This window comes from Oryx dammah, unplaced genomic scaffold (genome assembly GCF_014754425.2).
Source record: "Oryx dammah isolate SB20612 unplaced genomic scaffold, SCBI_Odam_1.1 HiC_scaffold_2, whole genome shotgun sequence".
In the NCBI taxonomy this organism is placed as follows: domain Eukaryota; kingdom Metazoa; phylum Chordata; class Mammalia; order Artiodactyla; family Bovidae; genus Oryx; species Oryx dammah.
Genome location: NW_024070186.1, coordinates 2,946,542 through 2,971,818, shown reverse-complemented (window position 1 = coordinate 2,971,818; position 25,277 = coordinate 2,946,542). Strand labels below are relative to the sequence as shown.

Below are 25,277 nucleotides of genomic sequence, written 5' to 3'. Positions count from 1 at the left end.
GGCTGTCTGTATCCAATACTGCTAGGCATCTGAGAATTCAACCAATCATGGACTGTGTACTCCTATTTACTAATTCCTATTGAAAAAAACCCATGTGCAGGTGGACCCGTGCAGTTCCAACCTGCCTTGCTGAAGGGCCAGCTATAACTCTGCTGCCCTTCCCAGCCGTTACCCTCCCTAACGTAAGTGCCACTGCGCTGGAACACAGCAAGCAAGCTGCGGGAACCATGCCCCAAGACAGCGTGAGCAGGCCCTACAGCCAGAGCGGAAGTATCACTGCTATTAAGAACCGGGCTCCCGAGCAAGAATGAGGAGGGCGGCAGGGCTTTCTGGTAGTTCAGTGGCTAAGAGTCCAAGCTCCGAAAGCAGGGGCTGTGGATCTGATCCTTGCCAGAGAACTAGATCCCACGTGCCTCAACTAAGACCCAGTGACAGATAAATAAATATGAATATTAATTTAAAAAAAGAATGAGTAGGAAGAGCAACATTATTCTATTTCAGAAACAAATGAGAGTGATCCCAGAGATCACATTTTAGCAAGTAAAAAATGCTGGAACTCTAAAGCTATCACTGTATCCCGTATTTCTCAACCTGGGCTGAGGTGACTGGAAGAGATATGAGTCATAAGGAACACAACAGACTTCTGACATTAACAGATGTTTGCATTCATGATTTCACCTGTGTTCAAGCAATCCAAAACATGAAGTAACTTATAATTTTCCTGGTAAGTGAATTTGAACCACAAGCTGCCTACGGCTGGTGTGAGAAAGCAGTTCCGCTTCTGATCTTAATGTAACTGGTAGTTCTCTGGAACATACCCCAGAAATATCTACACATATGAGGATTCTCAAAAGTTTCAAGATGTGAATCACTCATAAATCCGTGTTGTATGTCTTTGTTACAGTAACATAATATTTTTAAAAACACAAAATTCCTAAACTGGAAACCACCATTGATTTACATTGCCAAAATAAAAACCATGAAGGGGTTAAGCTGAAAAGGAGAAGCCTAAAGAAGTGGAAGGCAGCTAGCCATGGTGAGCCATGATGCTTCTGGAGTGTGACTACCCAGAAGTGGAAGGCAGCTAGCCAGGATGAGCCTTGATGCTTGTGGTACGTGACTATCCAGAAGTAACACAAAGCTCCAACAAAGATTTTCACAGAGGGATCTGTGCCTGTGTATGCTTCCTTCCTTCCTGCTACTGAGGATAAACCACCCATGCGCTTATCAAAGGCTAATCTCTCCACATGTCTACCTCGCTTCAGCAATTCTCTACTATTTCCTGTATCACCAGTTCATTCCTCTCTAGGGCATTCTCAATACTGATGCATGCTGCTTTTCTTCTACTAAAATAAAAAATCCTCTCTTGATCAGCATCCCTCTTAAGCCGCCAGTCATGTTTCTCCTCCCAGTCAACCCTGAACCCGCTCCATCCACCTTGACCCCACTCCACCTTGACCCCACTTCACCCTGACCCCACTCCATCTTGTATTTAAAACCCCTACACTTTGAACCCACTCCAGTAAGACTTCTGTCCTCCACTGAAACTGCCCTTCTCAAAGTCACCGCTGTCCTCCCATTGATGACTCCAACAATCAATTCACAGTTCACATGTGGCCACACTTCAGCACCGCTTGTCACTGACAATCACTCCACTTCCTTGATACATTCGCATCACTTGCCTTCCTTGGCTGTCAGATACTCCGAAAGCCAGCGTCTTCCTCGTACCTCACTGTTTCTCGTCCCTGGCCTCCTGCACTAATTCCTCTCCTCCAACAGCTTCATTTAAGGTGCCCCAAGGTGGAGGCCTTCAACCATCTCTAGCTGTATCTACCAGATTGCATCAACATTAGACCTTTAAAGATACCATCTACAGCTGATGGCTTCTAGGGTGGTGGTGTTTTTTTTTTTTTTTTTTCCATTTTTCCCCTGAACTCTAGGACAGGATCTGTCTCCTTGACCTCTCCACTTGAATGTATAATAAACATCTTCAACTTAGCATTTCCAGAACCAATCGCCTGACCTTCTCTCCCAAGTATGCTTCTCTTATAACCTACTCCCTCATCATTAAACTCTTATTCAGACCAAAGACACAATTGAAGCCATTCTTCATATCTCAAATCTCAAAAGCCATAACTCAAATCCAATCCATCGGTAAGTCCTGTTGTTCAAACCACAGTGCTCTCTCACTTCCAACCTTCTACATGGACCGTCTGCTTCTGCCCCTGCTCCCGTTACAGCTGCTTCTCAACCTGGAAGCATATAATTCCTTTACACTATAAATCAGATGTTGATACTTACTTTCCAATAGCTTCCAATATCATTCAGTATAAAAGCCAAGTATGTATCTCTAAAGGCCTACACTCCCAGTCACCGCTCTCCTTTGATCCCTACTAGGCAACATTCAGAAAACTAAGATCATGGCATCCGGTCCCATCAATTCATGGCAAACAGATGGGAAATAATGGTAACAGTGACATTTAGTTTTGGGGAGCTCCAAAATCACTGCAGATGGTGACTGCAGCCATGAAATTAAAAGACACTTGCCATCCTGAAGGAAATAAGTCCTGAATATTCACTGGAAGGACTGACGTGGAAACTCTAATACTTTGGCCACCTGATACGAAGAACTGACTCATCTGAAAAGACCCTGATGCTGGGAAAGATTGAAAGAGGGAGGAGAAGGGGACAGCAGAGAACGAGATGGTTGGATGGCATCACTGACTCAATGGACATTAGTTTGAGTAAGCTCAAGGAGTTGGTGATGGACTGGGAGGCCTGGAGTGCTGGCCTCCATAAAGAAAGATGAGCACTGAAGAATTGATGCTTTTGAACTGTGGTGTTGGAGAAGACTCTTGAGAGCCCCTTGGACTACAAGGAGATCCAATCAGTACATCCTAAAGGAGATCAGTCCTGGGTGTTCATTGGAAGGACTGATGCTGAAGCTGAAACTCCAATCCTTTGGCCACCTCATGCAAAGAGCTGACTCATGATTGAGGGCAGGAGGAGAAGGGGACAACAGAGGATGAGATGGCTGGATGGCATCACTGACTCAAAGGACATGAGTCTGAGTGAAGTCCGGGAGTTGGTGATGGACAGGGAGGCCTGGCGTGCTGCGGTTCATGGGGTCGCAAAGATTCGGACACGACTGAGCGACTGGACTGAACCGATCCCTCAAGTTGCTGCAGTCACGCCAGCCACTCGGTTGACTCTTGGACACATCAGCAACACTCCTACATCAGAGCCATTGCAGCTCTGCACACCCCGCTTCCTTCCTCGTCTTTACTGAAGCGGCACCAGTGTCGCCTTCCAAGGGAGGCACTCCCTGGCAGTCCCATGTAATTTACACCAGTCTCCCTGTAAGATTAACTCTCTATCCTCCTCCTCTTGCTCTGTTTTCCTTCACAGCCCCACTACCTAACCAGCTACATATTTTCATTATCTTACTTATCAACCTCTGTACTCTAAAAAGCAAAATCATTAACAATTTTTCTCTGTTTCATTTTCACTGTGATATCTCTTAGAACTTTTCAATGAGTAGACTGGGTTCATATTTTCAGGAAGAATAATGGATGTCAGAAACAAACTGAGCAAAGTCTTCAACATTCTGAGGAAAATTATTTTATATTTAGAAACGTATACCCAGCAAAATTGTCAATCAAATGTGAGAACCAAAAAAAAAAAAAAAAAAAAAAAACAGTTTCTAATATGCATAATTCAGAAAATTTATCTTTTATCATTTAACTTTATGAGGATTTGTTTCAATTGTAATAATAGGACACAACAAACATGAGTACTAACCCAGGAATATAATAAAAAGAAATCTGAGAACAATACATCAACTAAAGGCCAAGGAAATTCTGGTCCATATCAAAAGGGAAGGTCCAGGTTAAGTGATGTTATTTCTTCAGCAAGAGAGTAGGTAACCTTACAAAAAGAGTTATTTTATGATTTAAAATCATGCATTTTAAAGCCTAAAAGTACAACTGTGGTGTTACCCATAAATGGAGACACACAGACTGACTTCCTCTGAGCATTAAGCAGAAGGAATGGTAATTAGAAAGTCTGTTAAAAACAAAGAACTATACACACAAGCAGAATAAAAAAAGAGAGACACAGTAGAAATATGAAGCAAAATATAGTATGATTTTGAGAAAGTGAAGAACAGTAGAAATTTGTTCTCCTGGAAAACAATTTCTACTGGTCAGTTAATCCAGGACAGGAAGTAGAATTAAGAGATACTCTGAACTGATGTATAATCACTGTATAAGAAATAATGGAGATAAATCATTTCTTTACAGTGTTATTTTGCTGAAAGTCATTTATCAGTATCATATTCTAATTTTCAAATAAAATGAAAAATAACCTGTGTCAACCACACGTGGAGAAACTGGAGCCCTCATACATTGCTGGTGGGACTATGATCCGCGGCAGCCCCTGTGTTAACAATTTGGTGATTCCTCAGAAAAGTGAATAGAGAATTACACCATCACCAAGCAATTATACTCCTAGGTATAGACCTAATAGAACTGAAAACAGGGGCTCAAATATGAACACGTGCACATAAATTCTTGCGGCACTTTTCTCAAAGCCAAAAAGTAGAACCAAATCCTGTGAGGCTCCTCTGTCCATGGAATTCTCCAGGCGAGAATCCTGGAGTGGGGTGCCATTCCCTTCTCCCGGGGACCTTCCCAACCCCAGGACTGAACCTGAATCTCCTGCACTGCAGGCAGAGTCTTTCCCGTCTGAGCCACCAGGGAATCCGAGTATATTATAGATACAATGGACTATGACTCAGCTGTGAAAATGCATAAAATACTGATATATAGCTGACACAAGCTGAAACATGGATGGAACTTGAAAACAGTATGCCAGGTGAAAGAAGTCAGACATTAAAGATCACATACTATACACAATTCCACTGAAGTGAAAATCAAAATAGATAAATCCTCAGAGAAGTACAAATTGATGATGGATACCAGGTACTGGGAGGAGGTCAGAATGAGGAGAAACTGTTTAAAGAAAATTTCACCTCAATAAATTATTCTGCAATAAAGATGTTCTACCATCAGATCAGCCTTACTGTTTTCTTATGTCCACAGTCTTTAAAGATTTTCGTAATCTTATTTCATACTGGACGGCTGTTAGGATCAAATATTTATGATTTTAAAGCCTCTTAGGATCAAGTCTCAAGTTCACTAATCATGTACATTTCATGTCATTTTTCCCCTCCATTTAATTCAACTTAAATTTTTAAAACTATGTTATATTTTTCAAATACTACATCAGTTCATGACTACAAGGTAGGGTTAGGAGGTTTTAGCTTGTTTCTTTTTTATATTAATTTTTTAAATTAATTAAAAAAAATAATACACTCTAATATACAATTGACCTTATATAATACAATAAAACTTAAGATATATCATGTGATTTTTAACTTTGATGTACTCCTGTCCACTTGCTGATACATGCTTTTGTTGCCTTCGTTTTTTATATTAATTTTTAAAAATTGCCAGGACCAATGTGAAACAGTTTATCCCATCTGCCTCTATGAAGTTTATACTGAAATTGTTGTGTTCAAGTCTTTAATCCATCTGGAGTTGATTTTTGTATATCTTGTAAGATGGGAGGCCAAGGTCATTCCTTTGCCTGTGACTGCCCAATTTTCCCAATACTATTTATTGAACAGACTATCCTTTGCCCAATCAATAGTCTTAGATCCTTTGTCATAACTTAATATACCATCCAAGTGTGGTTTTATTTCTGGGTTCTCACTTCTTTTACATTAGTCTATATGGCCATTTTTATGCTAATACCATGCTGTTTAGATTATCGTATCTTTGTAATAAAGTTTAAAATCATGAAGTGTGGTGCTTTCCGCTTTGTTCTTTCTCAAGAGTGCTTTGTCTATTTAGGGTATTTTGTGGATACATACAAACTTTAGGATTGCTTTTCAAGAAAATGCCAGCTGACTTCTGATACAGAATTCACTGAATCTATAGATTGTTCTGGGTGCTATGAACATTTTAGCAACATAATTCTTCACTTCCATATGCAGAGAATATTTTTTCATTTCTTTGTGTATACTTCAGCTTATTGCATGGAGAGGGCAATGGCAACCCACTCCAGTACTCTTGCCTGGAAGATCCCATGGATGGAGGAGCCTGGTGAGCTGCAGTCCATGGGGTCACTAGGAGTCGGACACGACTGAAAGACTTCACTTTCACTTTTCACTTTCATGCATTGGAGAAGGCAATGGCAACCCACTCCAGTGTTCTTGCCTGGAGAATCCCAGGGACAGGGGAGCCTGGTGGGCTGCTGTCTCTGGGGATGCACAGAGTCGGACACAACTGAAGCAACTTAGCAGCAGCAGCAGCAGCAGCAGCTTATTTCATCAATGTTTATAATCGTCAGTGTCCATATCTTTCAACTCCTTGGTAAAATTTATTCCTGAGTTTTATTCTTTCTGACGCAACTGTAAATGGGACTATACCCTTAATTTCTCTGACAGTTCACTGTTGTTGCTGTATTTCAGTTGCTAAGTTGTGTCCAGCCCTTTGTGACCCCATGGATTACAGCATGCCAGGCTTCCCTGCGCTTCACTATCTAAAGAGTTTGCTCAAACTCATGTCCACTGAGTCAGTCATGCCATCCAACCATCTCATCTCTCATGGTCTGTCACCCACTTCTCCTCGTGTTCTCAATCTTTCCCAGCATCAGGGTCTTCTCCAAAGAGTCAGTTCTTCGCATCAGGGGGCCAGAGTATTGGAGCTTCCGCTTCAGCACGAGTCCTTCCAATGGACATTCAAGGTTGATTCCCTTTAGGATTGACTGGTTTGATCTCCTTGCTGTCCAAGGGACTCTCAAGAGTCTTTTTTAGCACCAACAGTTCAAAAGCATCAATTCTTCAACACCCAGCCTTTTTATAGTCCAATTCTCATATATGTTCATGACTGCTGAAAAAAACACAGCTTTAACTAGATGGATCTGTGTCAGCAAAGTGATGTCTCTTTTTAATATAGTTATCTAGGTTTGTCATAGAGTTTCTTCCAAGTAGCAAGCATCTTTTAATTTCATGGCTGTAGTCACCTTCAGCAGTGATTTTGGAGCCCAAGAAAATAACATCTGTCACTGTTTCCACTTTTTCTCCATCTATTTGCCATGAAGTGATGGGACCAGATGCCATGATCTTATTTTTTGAAATGTTGAGTTTTAAGCCAGCTTTTTCACCCTCCTCTCTCACTTTCATCAAGAGGCTCTTTAGTTCCTCTTTGCTTTCTGCCATTTGAGTGGTACCACCTGAATATTTGAAGTTGTTGTTATTTCTCCTGTCAACCTTGATTTCAGCTTGTGATTCACCCAGCCTGGCATTTCACGTGATTCACTGTGCATATTAAGTAAGGTGACTACATACAGATTTAACATACTCCCTTCCCAGTTTTGAACCAGTTCATTGTTCCAGGTAGTTCTAACTGATGTTGCTTGATCTGCATACAAGTTTCTCAGAAGACAGGTAAGGTGGTCTGGTATTACAATCTCTTTAGGCATTTTCCACAGTTTGTTGTGATCCACACAGTCAAAGGCTTTAGAGTAGTCAATGAAGCAGAAGTAGATGTTTTTCTGGAATTCCCTTGTTTTTTTCTATGACACACTGGATGTTGTGTATTTGATCTCTGGTTCCTCTGCCTTTTCTAAACCCAGCCTGTACATCTGGAAGTTCTCAATTCACATACTGCTGAAACCTAGATTGAAAGATTTGGAGCATTACCTTCGTAGCATGTAGAACGAGTGCAAACGTACAGCAGTTCTTAATCTCGTCTGCTTCTGTTAGGTCCTTGCCATTTCTGTCCTTTTTTGTACCCATCTTTGCATGAAATGTTCCTTTGGTATGTCTAGTTTTCTTGACGAGATCTCTAGTCTTTCCCACTCTATTGTTTTCCTCCATTTCTTCACATCATTTTCTTAAAAGCTTTCTTTTCTCTGCTTGTGATTCACTGAGACTCTGCATTCAGGTGGGTGTACCTTTCCTTTCTCCCTTGCCTTCCATCTCTCTCCTGTGCTCTGCAATCAGCCCCTGTAAAGCCTCCATCTGCCTTGCCGCATCCCTCCTTCTTTGGGATGGTTTTGTCACTGCTTCCTGTACAATGTTATGAGCGTCCATCCATAGCTCTTCAGGCACTGTATCTACCAGATCTAATTTGTTGAATCTGCTCATCACCTCCACTGAAAACAGTGTACAGAAATGCAACTGATTTTTGTATATTGATTTTGTATGCTGCAACTTTAGTGAGTTGGTGAGTGAGTGAAGTCGCTCAGTCGTGTCCAACTCTTTGCGACCCCATGGACTGTATAGCCTATCAGGCTCCTCCGTCCATGGGATTTTCCAGGCAAGAGTGCTGGAGTGGATTACCATTTCCTTCTCCATGGGATCTTCCCAACCCAGGAATCGAACCCAGGTCTCCTGCATTGCAGGCAGACACTTTACCGTCTGAGTGAATTTATTAATTCTAACAGGTTTTTTTCTGGTGGTATTTTCAACATATATATCATACCTTTGCAAATAAAAAGTTCTATTTCTTTCTGATCTGAATACTTTTTATTTCTTATTCTTGATTTTTCTGGCTAGAACTTCCAGTATTATGTCAAACAAAATTGGTGAGGTTGTTTCTTTTAATATGAGGAACACCATCTTTTCCTCATGGTTACTCATTACAAAAACTGTGATATACAGCCCAAGTAAAGAATACTCAGCTCCTTGGGGATGGGGGTAGTGGGGCGGGCAGGGGAGCTTGGGCATTCTTGTCCACCTAATCTCAGGAAAAAGGCTTTCCGCTTTTCACTATTAAGTATGACGTTAGCTATGAGGCTTTCTACTTTTCACTATTAAGTATGATGTTAGCTATGGTATTTCGTATGTGGTCTTTACTGCGTTTAGTAAGTTGCCACTATGCCTGTTTCCTGAGAGCCTACACCATGAATGGATGCGGAATTCTGTCAAGTGCTCCTTCTGCATCTACTGAGATGATCATACGATTTTCACCCTTCGTTTTATCAGTGCAGTGTATCACACTGATTTCAGGATGCTGAACCACACTTACATCCCAGCAGAGAGAGAAAAATCCCACTTGATCCGGCTGTACAGTCTCAATGTATTATTGAATTTGGTTGAATACAGTTTGTTGAGCATTTCTGCATCTGCCTTCCTCAGAGCTATTGGCTTGTAACTTTTTCATAGTGTCCATGCCTGGTTTCGGTATCAGGGTAATGCTTTCCTGATAAAACAGAAATGTGCCCTCCTCTTATGTTTTCTGCGAGAGTTTGAGATGGTTTGACGTTAATTCTACATTGAGCATTTGGCAGAATTAATCAGTGAAGCCATCTGTGCCAGAACGTGGCTAGCACTTTCCTGATTCAATCTATCAGATTACTCAGATTCTCTCTTTCTTTAATATGATAGGTTGCATATTTCTAGAAACTTAACCACTTCTAATTTGTCCAGTTTGTTGGTGAATAATTATTCACAGTAGCTTCTTATAACTTCTGTATTTCAGTGCTGTTGGTTTTTCCCCCCTTGGTATATCCAGCTTAAGTTGTCTCTATTTCATCTTAAAAAAATAAAAAACTTTGTTTCACTGATATTTTCTGTTATTTTAATTTCTATTTCATTTATTTGTGCTCTTTGTTTTTCCCATTATTCAACTAATTTTGTGCTTAGTTTGTTCTTTTCTGTTCCTTGACATGTAATTTGAGTTATTTATTTGGGCTTTCTTTTCTCTTTCTTCTCTGTGTGCAGTTTTTTTTTTTCTTCCATTGAATGAAATTAATTCTATAGTGTTTTACAAATTCTGTTCTTCAAATTCTATAGCTCTACAATTTTCAAAACTTCCACACTCCTGGTTTCACACACTTCTACAATATTCCTTTCCCCCACCGCTCTGTTGCCTTTCCCCACTTCCTCTCCCAGCTGGTAAACACTGGTTTGTTCCCTACAAGACTGCTTTGTTGCTTCACTCGCTGATTTCCTGTGGTTTTAGATTCCACATAGAAGTGACCTTCCGCAGGGTTTGTCCTTCTCTGACTTGCTTCACTTGGAACAATGCCCTCCAAGTCCACCTCTGCTGCTCCAGATGGAATCTTTCATCATCTGCCAATGGCTGACTAGCATTCCAGTGTGTGTACACAAAGTATCTTCTTTCTTCAATCATCTGTTCATAGACACTTCGGTTACTTCCACATACTGGCAATTATAAATAATGTTGCCATGAACACTGGGGTGCATGTATCTTTTTGACAGTGTTTTTGTTTTCTCCAAATGTATACCCAGGAGTGGGACTGTTGAACCAAGTGCTAGCTCTTTTTTTCCTCATTTTCTGAGAAACTTCCAAACTGTCTTTCACAATGCTTGCACATACGTCCATTCTAATCAACAGGGTACAAGGGTTTTCTTTCTTTCCTCATCCTCGCCAACATTTGTTATTTGTGTTCTTGTCGATGATAGCCATTCTATCCTGGAATTTCATCACGGTGGTATCACCACTGAGGTACTATCTCAAACAAATGCAAATGCTTTGACTTGTATTTCCCTGATTATTAGTGATGCTGAGCATCTTTTCATATGCCTACTGGTCATCTGCATTTCCTCTTTAAAAAATGTATTCAGTTCATCTGCCCATTTTTTAATCATTTTTTTGGTATGTTGAGTTAATTGAACTATTTACACACATTGGATATTAACCCCTTATTGGTCACATCATTTGCAAATATCTCTTCACATCCGGTAGGCTGTATTTCTCTATTGATGGCTTCCATTGCTGTACAAAAACTTTTAAATTTAATTAGGTCCTATTTGTGTATTGTTGTTTTTCTTTCTTTGCTTTCAAATGAATCCAAAAACTACTGCTGTGGTTTACTTCAGAGAGTGTTCTGATTCTAGGAGCTTTATAATATCTGGTCTTACATTTAGGACTTTAGTCTATTTTTAGTTTATTTTTCTTTGTTGTGTTAGAGAATATTGCAATTTCATTCTTTGACAGTATCTGGCCCAGTGTTCCCACCACTACTTACTGAAGAGATTGTCTTTTCTCCATTGTGTATTTCTGCCTCCCTTGTCACAGATCAACTGACCACAGCATGTGCTATATTTCTGGGCTCTCAATTATGTTCCACTGACATAGGTATCTTTCTAAAATTATCATAGCTTTGTAGTGTAGTCTGAAATCAGGACATGTGATTCCTCTAGCTCTTTTCTTCTATCTCAGATTTGTGTTATCTATTTGAGGTCTTTGGTGTTTTCATGCCAAAATTTAAATTATTTATTCTAGTTCTCTGAAAAACACCATTGATATCTAAATAGGAATTACACTGAATATGGAGACTGCCTTAGTAATGGTCAGTCAGTTCAGTTGCTCAGTCATGTCCGACTCTTTGCGACCCCATGAATCACAGTACGCCAGGCCTCCCTGTCCATCACCAACTCCTGGAGTTCACTCAGACTCATGTCCATCGAGTTGGTGATGCCATCCAGCCATCTCATCCTCCATCGTCCCTTTTCTCCTCCTGCCCCCAATCCCTCCCAGCATCAGAGTCTTTTCCAATGAGTCAACTCTTCGCATGAGGTGGCCAAAGTACTGGACCTTCAGCTTTAGCATCATTCCTTCCAAAGAAATCCCAGGGCTGATCTCCTTCTCAATGGACTGGTTGGATCTCCTTGCAGTCCAAGGGACTCTCAGGAGTCTTCTCCAACACCACAGTTCAAAAGCATCAATTCTTCGGCACTCAGCCTTCTTCACAGTCCAACTCTCACATTCATACATGACCACAGGAAAAACCATAGCCTTGACTAGATGGACCTTAGTTGGCAAAGTAATGTCTCTGCTTTTGAATATGCTATCTAGGTTGGTCATAGCTTTCCTTCCAAGGAGTAAGCGTCTTTTAATTTCATGGCTGCAATCACCATTTGCAGTGACTTGGGAGCCCCCAAAAATAAAGTCTGACACTGTTTCCACTGTTTCCCCATCTATTTCCCATGAAGTGATGAGACCAGATGCCATGATCTTAGTTTTCTGAATGTTGAGCTTTAAGCCAACTTTTTCGCTCTCCACTTTCACTTTCATCAAGAGGCTTTTTTTTAGTTCCTCTTCACTCTCTGCCATAAGGGTGGTGTCATCTGCATATCTGAGGTTATTGATATTTCTCCTGGCAATCTTGATTTCAGCTTGTACTTCTTCCAGCCCAGCGTTTCTCATGATGTACTCTGCATAGAAGTTAAATAAGCAGGGTGACAATATACAGCCCTGATGCACTCCTTTTCCTATTTGGAACCAGTCTGTTGTTCCATATCCAGTTCTAACTGTTGCTTCCTGACCTGCATACAGATTTCTCAAGAGGCAGGTCAGGTGGTCTGGTATTCCCATCTCTTTCAGAATTTTCCACAGTTTATTGTCATCCACACAGTCAAACGCTCTGGCATAGCCAATAAAGCAGAAAAAAATGTTTTTCTGGAACTCTCTTGCTTTTTCCATGATCCAGCAGATGTTGGCAATTTGATCTCTGGTTCCTCTGCCTTTTCTAAAACCAGTTTGAACATCTGGAAGTTCATGGTTCATGTATCGCTGAAGCCTGGCTTGGAGAATTTTAAGCATTACTTTACTAGAGTGTGAGATGAGTGCAACTGTGTGGTAGTTTGAGCATTCTTTGGCACTGCCTTTCTTTGGGATTGGAATGATAACTGACCTTTTCTAGTCCTGTGGCCACTGCTGAGTTTTCCAAATTTGCTGGCAGTTAGTAATGGTAGTAACAGTCAATTTAACATTAATTCTTCTAATTCAAAAATATATTTTTCCATCTGTTTGTGCTGTCGATTTCTTTCATTGGTATCTTACAGTTTTCTGAGAACAAGTTTTTTATCTCCTTACTGAGGTTTGTTCCTAAGTATTGTACTCTTTTTGATGAGATGGTAAATGGAACTGTTTCTTCAATTTCTCTCTGATAATTTATTGCTGGTGTATAGAAATGCAAGAGATCTCTGTATATCAATTTTGTATCCTGCAAATTCACTGAATTCACTGACGAGCTCCGGTAGTTTTCTGGTGGCATCTTTAGGATTTCCTATGTAAAGTATCATGTCACCTGGAAACAGTGACAGTCTTACTTCTTCCTTTCTAATACAGATTTATTTCTTTTTCTTCTCTGATTGCTGAGGCTAGGACTTCCAAAACTGAGCTGAATAAAACTGAAGATAGTGGACAGCCCTGAGATTTCCTTTCTTAATATAGGTGCTTACTGCTATAAACTTTCCTCTTAGAACTGTTTTAGCTTTTAATACATTGGATTGAGCATAATTTTTTTTCTTCTTTTTACTTTTCTGCATATACTAAACTTTCTAAAAAATATACTACATTTTTAACTTTTAACTCTTTGTAATTTGTGAAAAGTATAAAAATGTTCAATAAAATCAGAAGGAACACTAGAATAGACCACTTTGGGGGAAAAAAATCTGTAAAGGACTTTGGAAGTTTAAATATTGTAAAGCAGGAATGATGAGAGCATCAGCATGCTCAGTTTACAGACAGAAAGCAAAGAACAGAGCTGTTAAAGATTCACCTTACTATAAAGGAATGATTCTATTAAAGAGTTTCCTCCATTTATATTTTGAAACATGACCACTGATATCTGTGTTCTTACTGTAAAAGAACCAATTAGTGCTCCAATATTCTTCAGCAGTTACACAGTTACACAGTTCTTTCCCCAAGTCATCTGATGACTTGAATCAAAAGAAATGAGAAGCACACAGAAGACAACAGAAAAGCAGCTGGACTGAAAGAGAAAACAATGCCTCATTCCATTTATTTTCCCTACAGGTCAGTCATAAAGTGATCTACAGTAGGACTTTTGAAATTGCAAAAGTGATCCATCTTTGATCAGGGAAATAAATGTAATTATGGGTATCAGCATATATTAAATGAAGTTTACAAAAAATGTAATAAAATAGAACACAGTACACATTCAAGGCAGCCCAGGCAGAATTGTTTCAACTTTTGTTAGCTTCATTTGTGCATTTATGCCTGAGGAAAATGTCTGATCAATGCAAAATTTATTTCTCACTATGGGTTGTGGTTAAAAATAAAAAAGTAAATCCTATCTATTTGATATACCTTCAGCTTTAAGTTTAATCATTCTAAGTTTGCAACTCCTTCAACAAACTTAATGAACATCAGAATGTAGGTAAGTAGGTAGGAAAGTAGGAAAGAAAGAAAGAAAAAAGGTGAAGAAAAAGGAAAAGAGATAAGAATACAAAAAGTAAAGTATTCAGTAAGAAAAGGGCTGAAAGTATTCTGGTGGGAAAATATTTTTAAAGCCCAGTGAAAGTTTAATTAAGAAAGAAGGAAAACAATGAAGAAAAAGAAAAGACCAGAAGTTGGTGGGTCAATAGATAAATGGAAAGAAACTGTCAAGGAACTCTGTGTTACAGGGTAACATTATTCCCTGAATGAGTCTGCAATCTAAACTCAATATGAGTGTATAGACACATACATACACGTATACACATACACAGAGAAGGAAATAGCACCCCACTCCAGTATTCCTGCCTGGAGAATTCAATGGACGGGGAGCCTGGTGGGCTACGGTACATGGGATCACAAAGCGTCGGACGTGACTGAGCACACAGCACACACTTCTGTACACAAGTCTGTAAGACAGATCATGATAACTATCATAGGGTTATCATCATGAAATCAACGTTTATTATCCCCAAAACTAAATCTTAATTCCCAGCGTAATGGCCTAGGAGTGAGGCCTTTGTGAGGTGATTAGGTCCTGAGGGTGGAGCCCTCATAAGTGGGATTGGTGCCCTTATAAACAGAGGCCGTAGAGAACTCTTTATTCTCCCACCGTGTGAAGGCACAGCAGGAAGACACCCATCTATGAACCAGCATGTGGATCCTCATCAGACACCAACTCTGCTAGCATCTTGATCTTAGACATCCCAATCTCCAAAGCAGTGAAAAATAAATTTCTGTGATTTGTAAGTCACACAATCTATGGGATTTTTGTTATAGAAGCCAGAACAGACCAAGACAGATGTTAATAGCACTGAATTTAAAACATACATTTTGAAATGAACATATATTTACCTTTCAGGAAAACTTTATTGATCCACAAATCTAGCTGACACTTGCAAATGCATGCTCCTGTTACGGCCCACAAATGATGTCAGGCTCTGTACAACAGAATTCTCCAATAAAAGTCTTGGTTGGCCAATAGGAAGTGAACAATCAAGAAACAGAGAGCAGCTGAGCTCTGCCTCAGCTGAGCTTCAGGATAAACAGCAAATACCTGGAAGAATAAATAAATAAAATAGCTTCAAATATGCCTCTCCCTAAGCAAAGGACCCCTACATCAAAGCCATCAATGCAAAAAGCTGAAAAAATTTATGCCATATTTTTGGCTCTTAGGAGACAAATGTTAGCTTACACATTAATCACCCTTTCCATCATCTAAAATAGAAGAAAGAAACTCACTTTATAATACTCACAGCATTATAATACCAAAAAAAAAAAAAAACCGCAAAACATAAAATACCTCAATATAAAATATATCACCTGTTATCACTTTGTTTCACTCAATGACATGAATTAAAAGTGTTCAAATAAGAAGTGCACTAGTCTAATACATAATAAAATAATAAGTATTAAAATTACATAAAATAAAAAATGGAAATCTGACATTTTAAAACAAATGTGAAAAAACTCCACTGAAAATTAAATCCAAACTACTAGTAAAATGTAAAATTAGAACACAGTTGTATCAGTGTGGCAAGTAAATATTATTTGTGAATTAAAAATTAACTTCCATAGCCTTTTTGCCTACAGAAAAACATTTATCACCTTTAGTAACATACTTTAATACACTTCTATAAATCCTATCTGACAAAGATACATCTCTACATAAAATTTTCAAGAATAACAACAGAATTTCTTAAACATCTATCTAAAGTAAAGAACCTCTAAAGGATAATAAATTACCAAACAATATCTTTTCTAGATTTCATTCTGTATTAGCTCATAGCCTATTGGTGACTCAGCATATGCACAAAAAGACAACAATACTTAGGCAATATAAAGTAAAATATAAATCAAAAACATGGAATTGAAAAGCGTTATGATAACAGGTATATAGGAAACTTCTGGGATCAAAAGAAATTAATTACTTAAAACACATTTTAACATCATATGCTACTGAAACCAAATAACAAAGTATGATTTCCAAAGACTACCAATGAATGTAGCATTGATCTCTACACAGATTTACAGAAACTGTTTATGCTCCTGTAACTGAATATAACTCATGTTTTGTTTTCTTGTTAGATAAAGAGAATGATTTATTACACTCTGATGGAGCATTTCCTTATTTTAACTTTTAATCTTATCTGAAAAGTTACAAACAATATGTTTCTAAGTTATATAATCTATGAATGGAAAACACCCAGATAACAGCGGCAGCGCCTTGGACAGCACTCTAGTCACATGGTTTTTCTGTATGGTTGAACTAAAAACTGCCACACCACTCACTGAAACAAAGCATGTCTCTATTTCTCATCTTTCCCTGGTAAAAATACAGGCCATTTTTATATTACAGATGTCTCTTTAGAGTAAAGACATTCGAGGATCTATCAATTATTCCAACATATGTGTAGTTGATGAATGTATGTTTATGTAACACTTAGTATAGATTGTCATACTACTGTGTCAACACTACTCAGAGAATGATGGCTATTTCTTCAGAAAGTATGACTGTAAACAAAGAAATAGTAACATTACAATCAGTGTCCTCAGAAGTTGTGATTTGTTTTATTCCTAAATACTTATTTTACACTACAGTCAATTTTACATTTCCTATACTGCTTGGGACTATGATTCACTTTCTTGTTTAGCCAGGACATATCCATTAAAAGATTTCACTGACATACTATCAAAGAAGCCAAGAAGGAAAGACTACAGGGAAGGTCAGGAAGCACGGATGGTGAGCTTACAGGAAGGGTGTATATTATGCCTAGACTTGTTCAGCAAGCCACATGCAGGAGGGGTATTTACCACAGTCTCCCTGAAAGGATATACCAGTTTCCTTCCAGTTATTCTCTATGGAATTGCATAAACACTGAGAAACCTAGAAATAGACATACACACGCACATATAAAAATCATTGTCAGTGTGTGAGTTACTGCTGCCCTGGGACTGCAATAATTTATGTAACATCTGTTTTCATATTTTTCTAATTTTTTTCCTAATTAACATGCATATTTAACGCATAAATGCTCAGACCACCTCTTTTTTCTGCTGACTGTGCCTCTTTATTTTTGAAGTTGTGCACTCCTAGGGAGAATTCAGGATAGATGGAAACCAAAATCTTATTGAAAGCACTAATTTCACAATGTAAACAACAGTACTAAACCAATTTTCAAGAAAAGACTACAGCCTTAAGAGTTTTCACAAGAACATTTCAATCTGCTAACAATAGTCCTACAGTAAATTAAGGTCAAAATACCAAAAAGTAACACAAAAGCACTATTCCAATAATATATTAATCTTCTTCATTCTTTTTTCTAGCTTTTATAAGGGACCCCCCCCCAAAAAAAACTTTTATAACTTCTATGGTTTCTTGTCTTGGTAAATTTTGGTAGCATTTTTAAAGTTTTATGCCTTAGGCAAATAATATAAATAAATACATTCCATTTATTTATCCCATAAGTAAAAACATTCCTTCCATTGCAAGGGCAGAGCCTACATCTTAAAGCTGTCAGCAGAGACTTCAGCAGTGGGTCTCAAACTTCAGGGTCTATAAAAATCTAAGAAGCTTCTTAAAATGGACATCCCGAAGCAGACCATCCCAAAGATGCCAATATAGCAGCGAGGAGATGACTTCAAGCTTTCTCGAAAGTTTCAACCAGTAACAACTACGTTCCATTCTTCAGACGCACAATCTTTAAATTATTTGTTGAATATATATAACACTTCATCTAGTCCAATTAAAGTGTACTCAATATAAATTTCAAATGTGTTTCTGAACTACTAGTATCAAGGTTCCTTTTCAACAGAAAGAGGAGTAATTAAACAAATGCAGTTTTAACTATACATAAAGTGTCTCTACCAAATTGATTTTCCTTAACACAAATTTTAGTCTTAAACTAAATCATTTAGGAATTTCCATGTCAAAAGACACAGCAATGTTTAAGGGAGATGAACGGTTCATAAGGAAAATACTGTTGCATAAGTCAACTGACTAAATAAAATATATTGTTGATAAGTTAAAAAAAAAAAAAGTTAAAACTATGTAAAAGTGTCTAACACAATAACAGTTATCAAAAAAATAAAAGCAGTAAAGAGCTTACATCTAACTCTCAGGGATACAAATGGACGCTGAACATACACTGGCAGCGAAGCAGCATCAGGACAGAGAACACCTGCTGTGCTTCCAGAAGCTTCAGATCACCTGGAAAAGTTAGAGCCTGCCCGTCTTCCTTCTCCACGCCCCTCCACGGCCACTGTGCAAGTGTGCCCTCCATTTACTGTCCCAGCAACCCCAATAACGTGATGGGCTGGCAGGGCTGCCTAAACAGCATTCCTGAAAGACTCCACAAAATTCTAACACTCCAAACTTCCACCCAAGGTTAATGGGAATATAATTCTTTTAATTTTCAAGTTTGAAGATAGATGTTATTCTTTCAAGGTTTATGTGTGAAGTTAAATATGAGCAGTTTAAAGTTTATTACATACTGTCTCCTTGTATTCATCTGAACCAAAGAAAACATCCACTCAGGCTTAACTACATGACTTACATCTGGAAGTTGTTTGAAAACATACTTTAGTGACAATAGTATCTACCAATGGTATTCTACCATTATATTGATATTCATATGGAGTATCTCATTTAATGCCACCTTACCTACAGGCATGAAATTAGAAGACAAATGCTTCTTGGCAAGAATGCTATAACAAACCTAAGCAGTGTATTAAAAAGCAAAGATATCACTTTGCCAACAAAGGTACACAGAGTCAAGGATATGGTCTTTCTAGTAGTCATGCACAGATATGAGAGCTGGACAATAAAGAAGGCAGAGTGCCAAAGAACTGATGCCTTCGAACCGTGGTGCTGGAGAAGACCTCTTGAGAGCCCCATGGAAAGCAGGGATATCAAACCAGTCAATCTTAAAGGGAACCAACCCTGAATACCCTTTGGAAAGACTGATGCTGAAGCGGAAGCTCCAATACTCTGGCCACCTGATACCAACAGCTGACTCACTGGAAAAGACCCTGATGCTGAGAAAGACTGGGGACAGGAGCAGAGGGTGTCAGAGAATGAGATGGTTGGATGGCATCACTGAGTCAACAGACATGAACTTGGGCAAACTGCAGGAGGTGGTGAGGAACAGGGAGCCTGGTGGAGTCCATGGCGTAGCGAAGAGTTGAACACAACTCGGCAACTGAACACCAACAAAACCCCCACCCTACCTGACACCAAAACAAACAAACAAAAACAGTTAATAAGGACTTAAGGGAACTAACTTGTCCAAGACCTTATCACTAAGAAATCCGAACCAAGAGGCCATGTGGTCTTAGCCACAGTTTCATGCCACTTCAATTCAAAGCAATTATAAGTGTGATATACCTGATCATTACTTACTGTGTTTATAACTTCCCTTAGTTTTACAAATCTTTATATAGGCAAGGATCCCTAAAGCACTGACATAATCTAAATCCGTTTCTTTGATCTTTAAGGTAAATGAAATACTTCCAGGTTGTCCTAATTATAAAACGCATCTTCATTTCCAAAATCCGTCTTCATCTTGGAGCTCTTCTAACAGCACATGATGTTTCTGCTTTGCTGTTGTTTAGTTGCTAAGTCGTGTCTGACTCTTGCAATCCCCTGGACTGTGTATTTTCTCTCAAATAGGCTCATTTTTCACAAATAGTTGGTACCAAGTTAGACCCCACACAAACTTAAGCTCCAGGCAAAACAGACACCAATGTATGTATACTTGAAGAAGAGAAAACTTCTTATGATTTGAGTATTATACCTTCTTATTTTTCTCTTGATGGCAACGTAACCTCTTTTCTCTGTATCCTGATCCATTTAGGGTCAAGCTTGGATATCAAGTTCAAATCAGCTTACAAATAAGAAACAGATCAGTCTCAATCACCCTAAATAAACTGAAAGAAGTTGAGTCATTTCTGAGAGTTGCTTTCTGAGAGGTCCATTTCCATATTGAGAGACCAGTCCAAATCCCCAAGATGAGTTAGAAAATTCCCAGAACTGTGGTCACCATAAAAAAGAGGCAGATTCAACCTGACTCAAAAAGATGAAAAATTCACTTAAGCATGTTAGTTTTTGTACATTTCTTATGGCAAACATGAGGCATGGGACTTTTCAAAGTAGACATCCTTCACAGTACAATAAGGATACAAACGTAGTTTAAGTATCCTTCTTTTAAGTATGTTCCTGTAACTAAGATGAAAATAAATAAGATTTCTGAAGAAGTTATCTTAGATTAAACAGAGTCCAACTTTAAGCATCATCCATAGTTTTAGTCTGTATTCTAAACTCTCAGTTCCAGACTTATTAAATTATTCCACATCTCATTAACTACTCTTTATGTTATTCCATTTGTTTCAGAGTTTCTTTTTTAATCTATTGCCTTTTTGTAACATCACCTGCCTGATACCTTTTAGCCAATAAAAACTCTAATTTATTTTGTTCAAACTGCAGAGAGAAAAATTCAAATCATAGTTGACTGCACTGGAGGAAAACCTATGAAAAGCAGTCACTGTCCCAAGTTATTCCACAATTCTGAGGAAGCTTTAGTTTTCAGAAAACAGAAGTGCACAAAACTAATTAAAACCAGAAGAGAACAGGTAAGTTAGCTCTACAAAGGACTCGATTATTTAACATGTATATTTTTTCTTCACTGTGGCTCAAGACTTTGTCATCAGCTACTTTACTACCAAACCATTGTCCCTTTATTGGCCTCCCTGCCTGTAAGTGCCGTCTCAAAGAAGAAATAAAAGAAACCTACACTGGACAGTGTTGCTACTGATTAGCAGCATAGAAAAACACCCGAAACAATGACTGAGTGGCGAGTATTTCAGGGCTTCCCAGGTGGCACAGTGGAAAAGAACCTGCCTGTCAACGCAGGAGACACGGGTTCCATGCCTGAGTTAGGAAGACCACCTGGAGCAGAAACAGCAACCCACTCCAGCATTCTTGCTGGGAATATTTTATGGACAGGGGCCTGGCGTCCTACAGTCTTTACGGTCGCACAGAGCTGGACATGACTGAGCGACTGGGCACAGCACAGCCCAGTGAGTGAGTGAGAGAGAGAATTCCAGAAGAAGGACAGACTGCTCACGATCGAGCTAGCACAGCAGCTGCACAGATGGAGGCGGCGAGACAGACATGAGAGAGATGGTGGCGCCCAGACACAGAGATGAGCAGAGAGCGAAGCTCAGCAAACGCCCAGGGTTCCCAGGCCAGCAGGTAGGCAGATTACTTGCGCCATTAAAGGAATTTTTAAAAATTTTAAGGTGAGAGGAGAAAGAGATAAGAAACAAAGCTGATTACGAGTAAAAGCACAAACTACTGCATACTCCTGAGTTCATATACATGCCTACCTCAGAATCTTGCCCTCCTGAAAAAGGGATGCTGAGGACCAAACAAGTAACAAATGAGTGGTCTCAATTTTAATTCTGCTCACTTTTGTAATATTAAGCAAACTAACTTCACTGACTAAAACGAAATTTAGAAAACAGATCACGGCACTAATTCCTCATGTATCTGAGGTTTCATTTTATTCTAGAAAGGGTCCTCAGTCCTGGACACACCAGTTCAAGCCGAGAAATATCTCCAATTGGTACTCTCTTTAAAATTGTTGCCAAAAAATAAAAAAATAAAAAAAAATAAAATTGTTGCCAAGTTGTGATCTCTATAATTCACATATCTCACTCTGAGCTACTTGTTGATATAAATTATCCAGCTGAATTTTAAATTTTGTATTAGGTTACTTGTTTAGTAAGTTTGAAACTAATAGTTCAGCAAAACAGATATAGAAAGATCACACATGTATCAATGTGATAGGCATTAATTTAAGATTAAACTTTCTAATCTACTACTTTCTAAATAGTTTTCAACATGCTATCCCTGATAGAGCATGCATACATATACCCTGGGGAAACAAACAGATATTTTTAATGGCATTCCTTCTCAAATATCCCTAAATTAGTGTTCAGGTTGGCCAAAAACACATCCTAAGCCTTATTAGTATAAATGTACAACAAATACAGAAAACTATCAGAATAAGTCTTCAAAAAGAAAATTACTATTCCAAGAATAAATGATAATAAAACTTATAGAAAATTCAGATCTATGGCCTATTTCTCCCCACATCCAAAGCTGACATAACCACTTGGAAAGAGTTCCAAAGAAATTATCCAAACACTTGTTCAAAGCAATTCCAGAATTTCCTTATGAAGAACTCGTCACTCTTGCCAGAAGGATAGACTTGTTTTGGACACCTGAGTTCCTCAGTCAGAACATGTTTAAAATGGGGGAGTAAGTTTTAGATTTAAGCCACTTTTTCTAGCTGTTAAAGGAACACTGCTGACTAGAAAACAGCTCACAAGGTAACAAGATTCAATTATGTACATATTATGTTATTAATATGTATAAATTACTTTTAGGAAACAGAGTTTAATTCTCAAGTATGAGAATTAAAAAAAATTAAATACTAAATTCAAAAAATACTGTGGTGTATTTTTTTTTAAAAATTACGAATTCTCTATTTTGACCCTAGCAGCTTAGTCTGTCGGAGAAGGCAATGGCACCCCACTCCAGTACTCTTGCCTGGAAAATCCCATAGGTGGAGGAGTCTGGTAGACTGCAGTCCATGGGGTCTCTAAGAGTCGACAAAACTGAGCGACTTCACTTTCACTTTTCACTTTCATGCATTGGAGAAGGAAATGGCACCCCACTCCAGTGTTCTTTCTTGGAGAATCCCAGGGACGGGGGAGCCTGGTGGGCTGCCGTCTCTGGGGTTGCACAGAGGTGGACACGACTGAAGCGACTTAGCAGCAGCAGCTTAGTCTGTCTTGAGTTCTACTGAACCAAGATTTGATGCCTAAAACCATGTAACATAACTTTTTTAATTTGCTAAGCTATGATGCTCTGAGTTTAGCTTAGGCTTCCACCTGTCCAAAACATCCATCTGTAGATTGATTCAGTTCTCTTCAGTACTAAGTTTACTTCTTATACAAAAACTTCTCACCAAAGCAAGAACTATTTGCAAAGCAGCTGAGCTGCATTTTCTAATGGACTGGACTTCCAAGCCTTCACACTTAATAATGCCAGTGTGTCTGTATGAATGAGTGACTCACAAACTTGACTTTTTTTTAATATTTAATTTATTTATTTGGCTGTGCCAGGTCTTTGTTACGGCACTCAGGACTTTAGTTGCAGCCTGTGGCATCTAGTTTCCTGACCAGGGTTTGAACCCAGGTCCCCATATTGGAACCACAGAGTCTCAGACACTGGATCATCAGAGAAGTCCTTTGATGTTTTTTTTAAACAATCAAGCTCTTAAACTATAACAAATATTAGTTACATAATATCATATACCTCTACAAAACCATACAATCCAAACATACATGAGCAAACTTTAAGGAGAATTTACCTAAGAAAATCCCAGAATTTTCAGGACTTCAAGTCTTAGCAGAAATGAATTATATGTACTAAAAATGTTCAGTTTAACCTGGCATTTTTAGCAACTAGAATTCTGCTGTTGAGAATTTTCTGAACTTACAGCTCATTTTGATCATGCCAGGTTGCTTGGACACAGAAAACAGGAGCAAATATTTTTAAAAAGAAAAATGATAGTCTTTCAGGAACCAGAAAATGTGATCAGATAGGAGAACAAAGTTCACCATACGTGGAGGCTCATTTTATCAACCTGGGTGATTAAAGATCAGACGAGTGTGCATCACGTTGGGGAAGCGTAACAGTAAACAGTGACATGTACATAGTAACAGGCGCGACGGCAGCAGACAAGTCTTGTGAGGTTTCTGTGATTCATGCAAACAAAGGGGGCGGGGGGCTTTGTTAACATCTAATAATGCAAGATGGGAATTATGTCTATACCACATATGATAATAGATGTTTTCACGATATTGAATAGACTTCTTCACACAAAGATGAAGATCATTCACCAAATTATTGTGACCACTGTATTCTATCCTGAAAAGCCATGTAAGTCATGCAAGCCTGCTCTGTGACTCCTGGCCCATTTATCTTGCTGGTCTCCCTCTTCTAAACGAAGCACAAGAAAAACGGGCTTCTTACCTCACTCCTACCCTACAGTCCACCCCCCGCCCTTTCCTTCATAAAGTCAATCACAAGCCTCTTAGTAGGATTTAAGTTTCATCAAGTATTTTTATTTTGGTACTCAAACCTTTGGTTACCTAGGATAAATGAAATATGAGACTATTATAGTAAGTAAAACATCAGATAAAGGACTGACACAGCATTTTGGTAAGGAAAATCAGGATGAGAAATTGTTAATTTATATGGAAATTTTTATTTCATAATTTTGAATATACAAATTACATTAGAATAATTAGCATAAGAAATGTTTGATTTACTGTAATTCAAGATGACAGAATTATATTCCTTCAGAAAAGTTAAATATAACACTTTACAATACTAAATAAAGCTTTATAACAGTACAGCTCACACATTTTAAAAATCTTTTTGTTTCAATCACACATACACTTTTGACAAATGGGTAATTATTACACTGACAAAAACAACAATAATGACAACAAATAACCCCAAAGTACTAAATCATATCATGGCCCCAAAGAAGGATCCCAATACACACCAATGGCTTCTGATAAAACAGGAATTCCAACTCTGGCTAAACTGCACAAAATAATAAGAAAGAGGAGAAAACTGAGAAGAAATGGCTTAATCAAATTCCCCTCCAACAGTTAATTTAATTTTACTGAGGAAAATGATTAACCATGCAAAAGCTACTATAGTTATTAGATTAAAATCAAGTATTTTCCAGAATATCTTTTGGAAAGTAATATACAGCTAATACTCCACAGAAGTGATCCAAAATCTCAGGTAACTATTGATTTAAAAAGTAATCATTTTTAAAAATCATCATTATTTGCAAGACACTTAATACAGTATTATTAGATTGAGGTTATTATAACCCATTAATACAAACT

The 25,277-nt window shown here is 38.4% G+C and overlaps 1 protein-coding gene across 4 annotated transcripts in view; it reads right to left on the bottom strand.

Annotated features, from left to right (window-relative positions):
* The window catches only part of TBC1D5 (TBC1 domain family member 5), a 585,769-nt gene that overhangs the window by 420,373 nt on the left and 140,119 nt on the right, over positions 1–25,277 (bottom strand). For all 4 annotated transcript variants that reach the window (XM_040263533.1, XM_040263505.1, XM_040263514.1 and 1 more), the window contains one exon: positions 15,135–15,336. The gene's annotated coding sequence lies outside the window, so the exon portion shown is untranslated. The remainder of the gene's footprint in view (positions 1–15,134; positions 15,337–25,277) is intronic.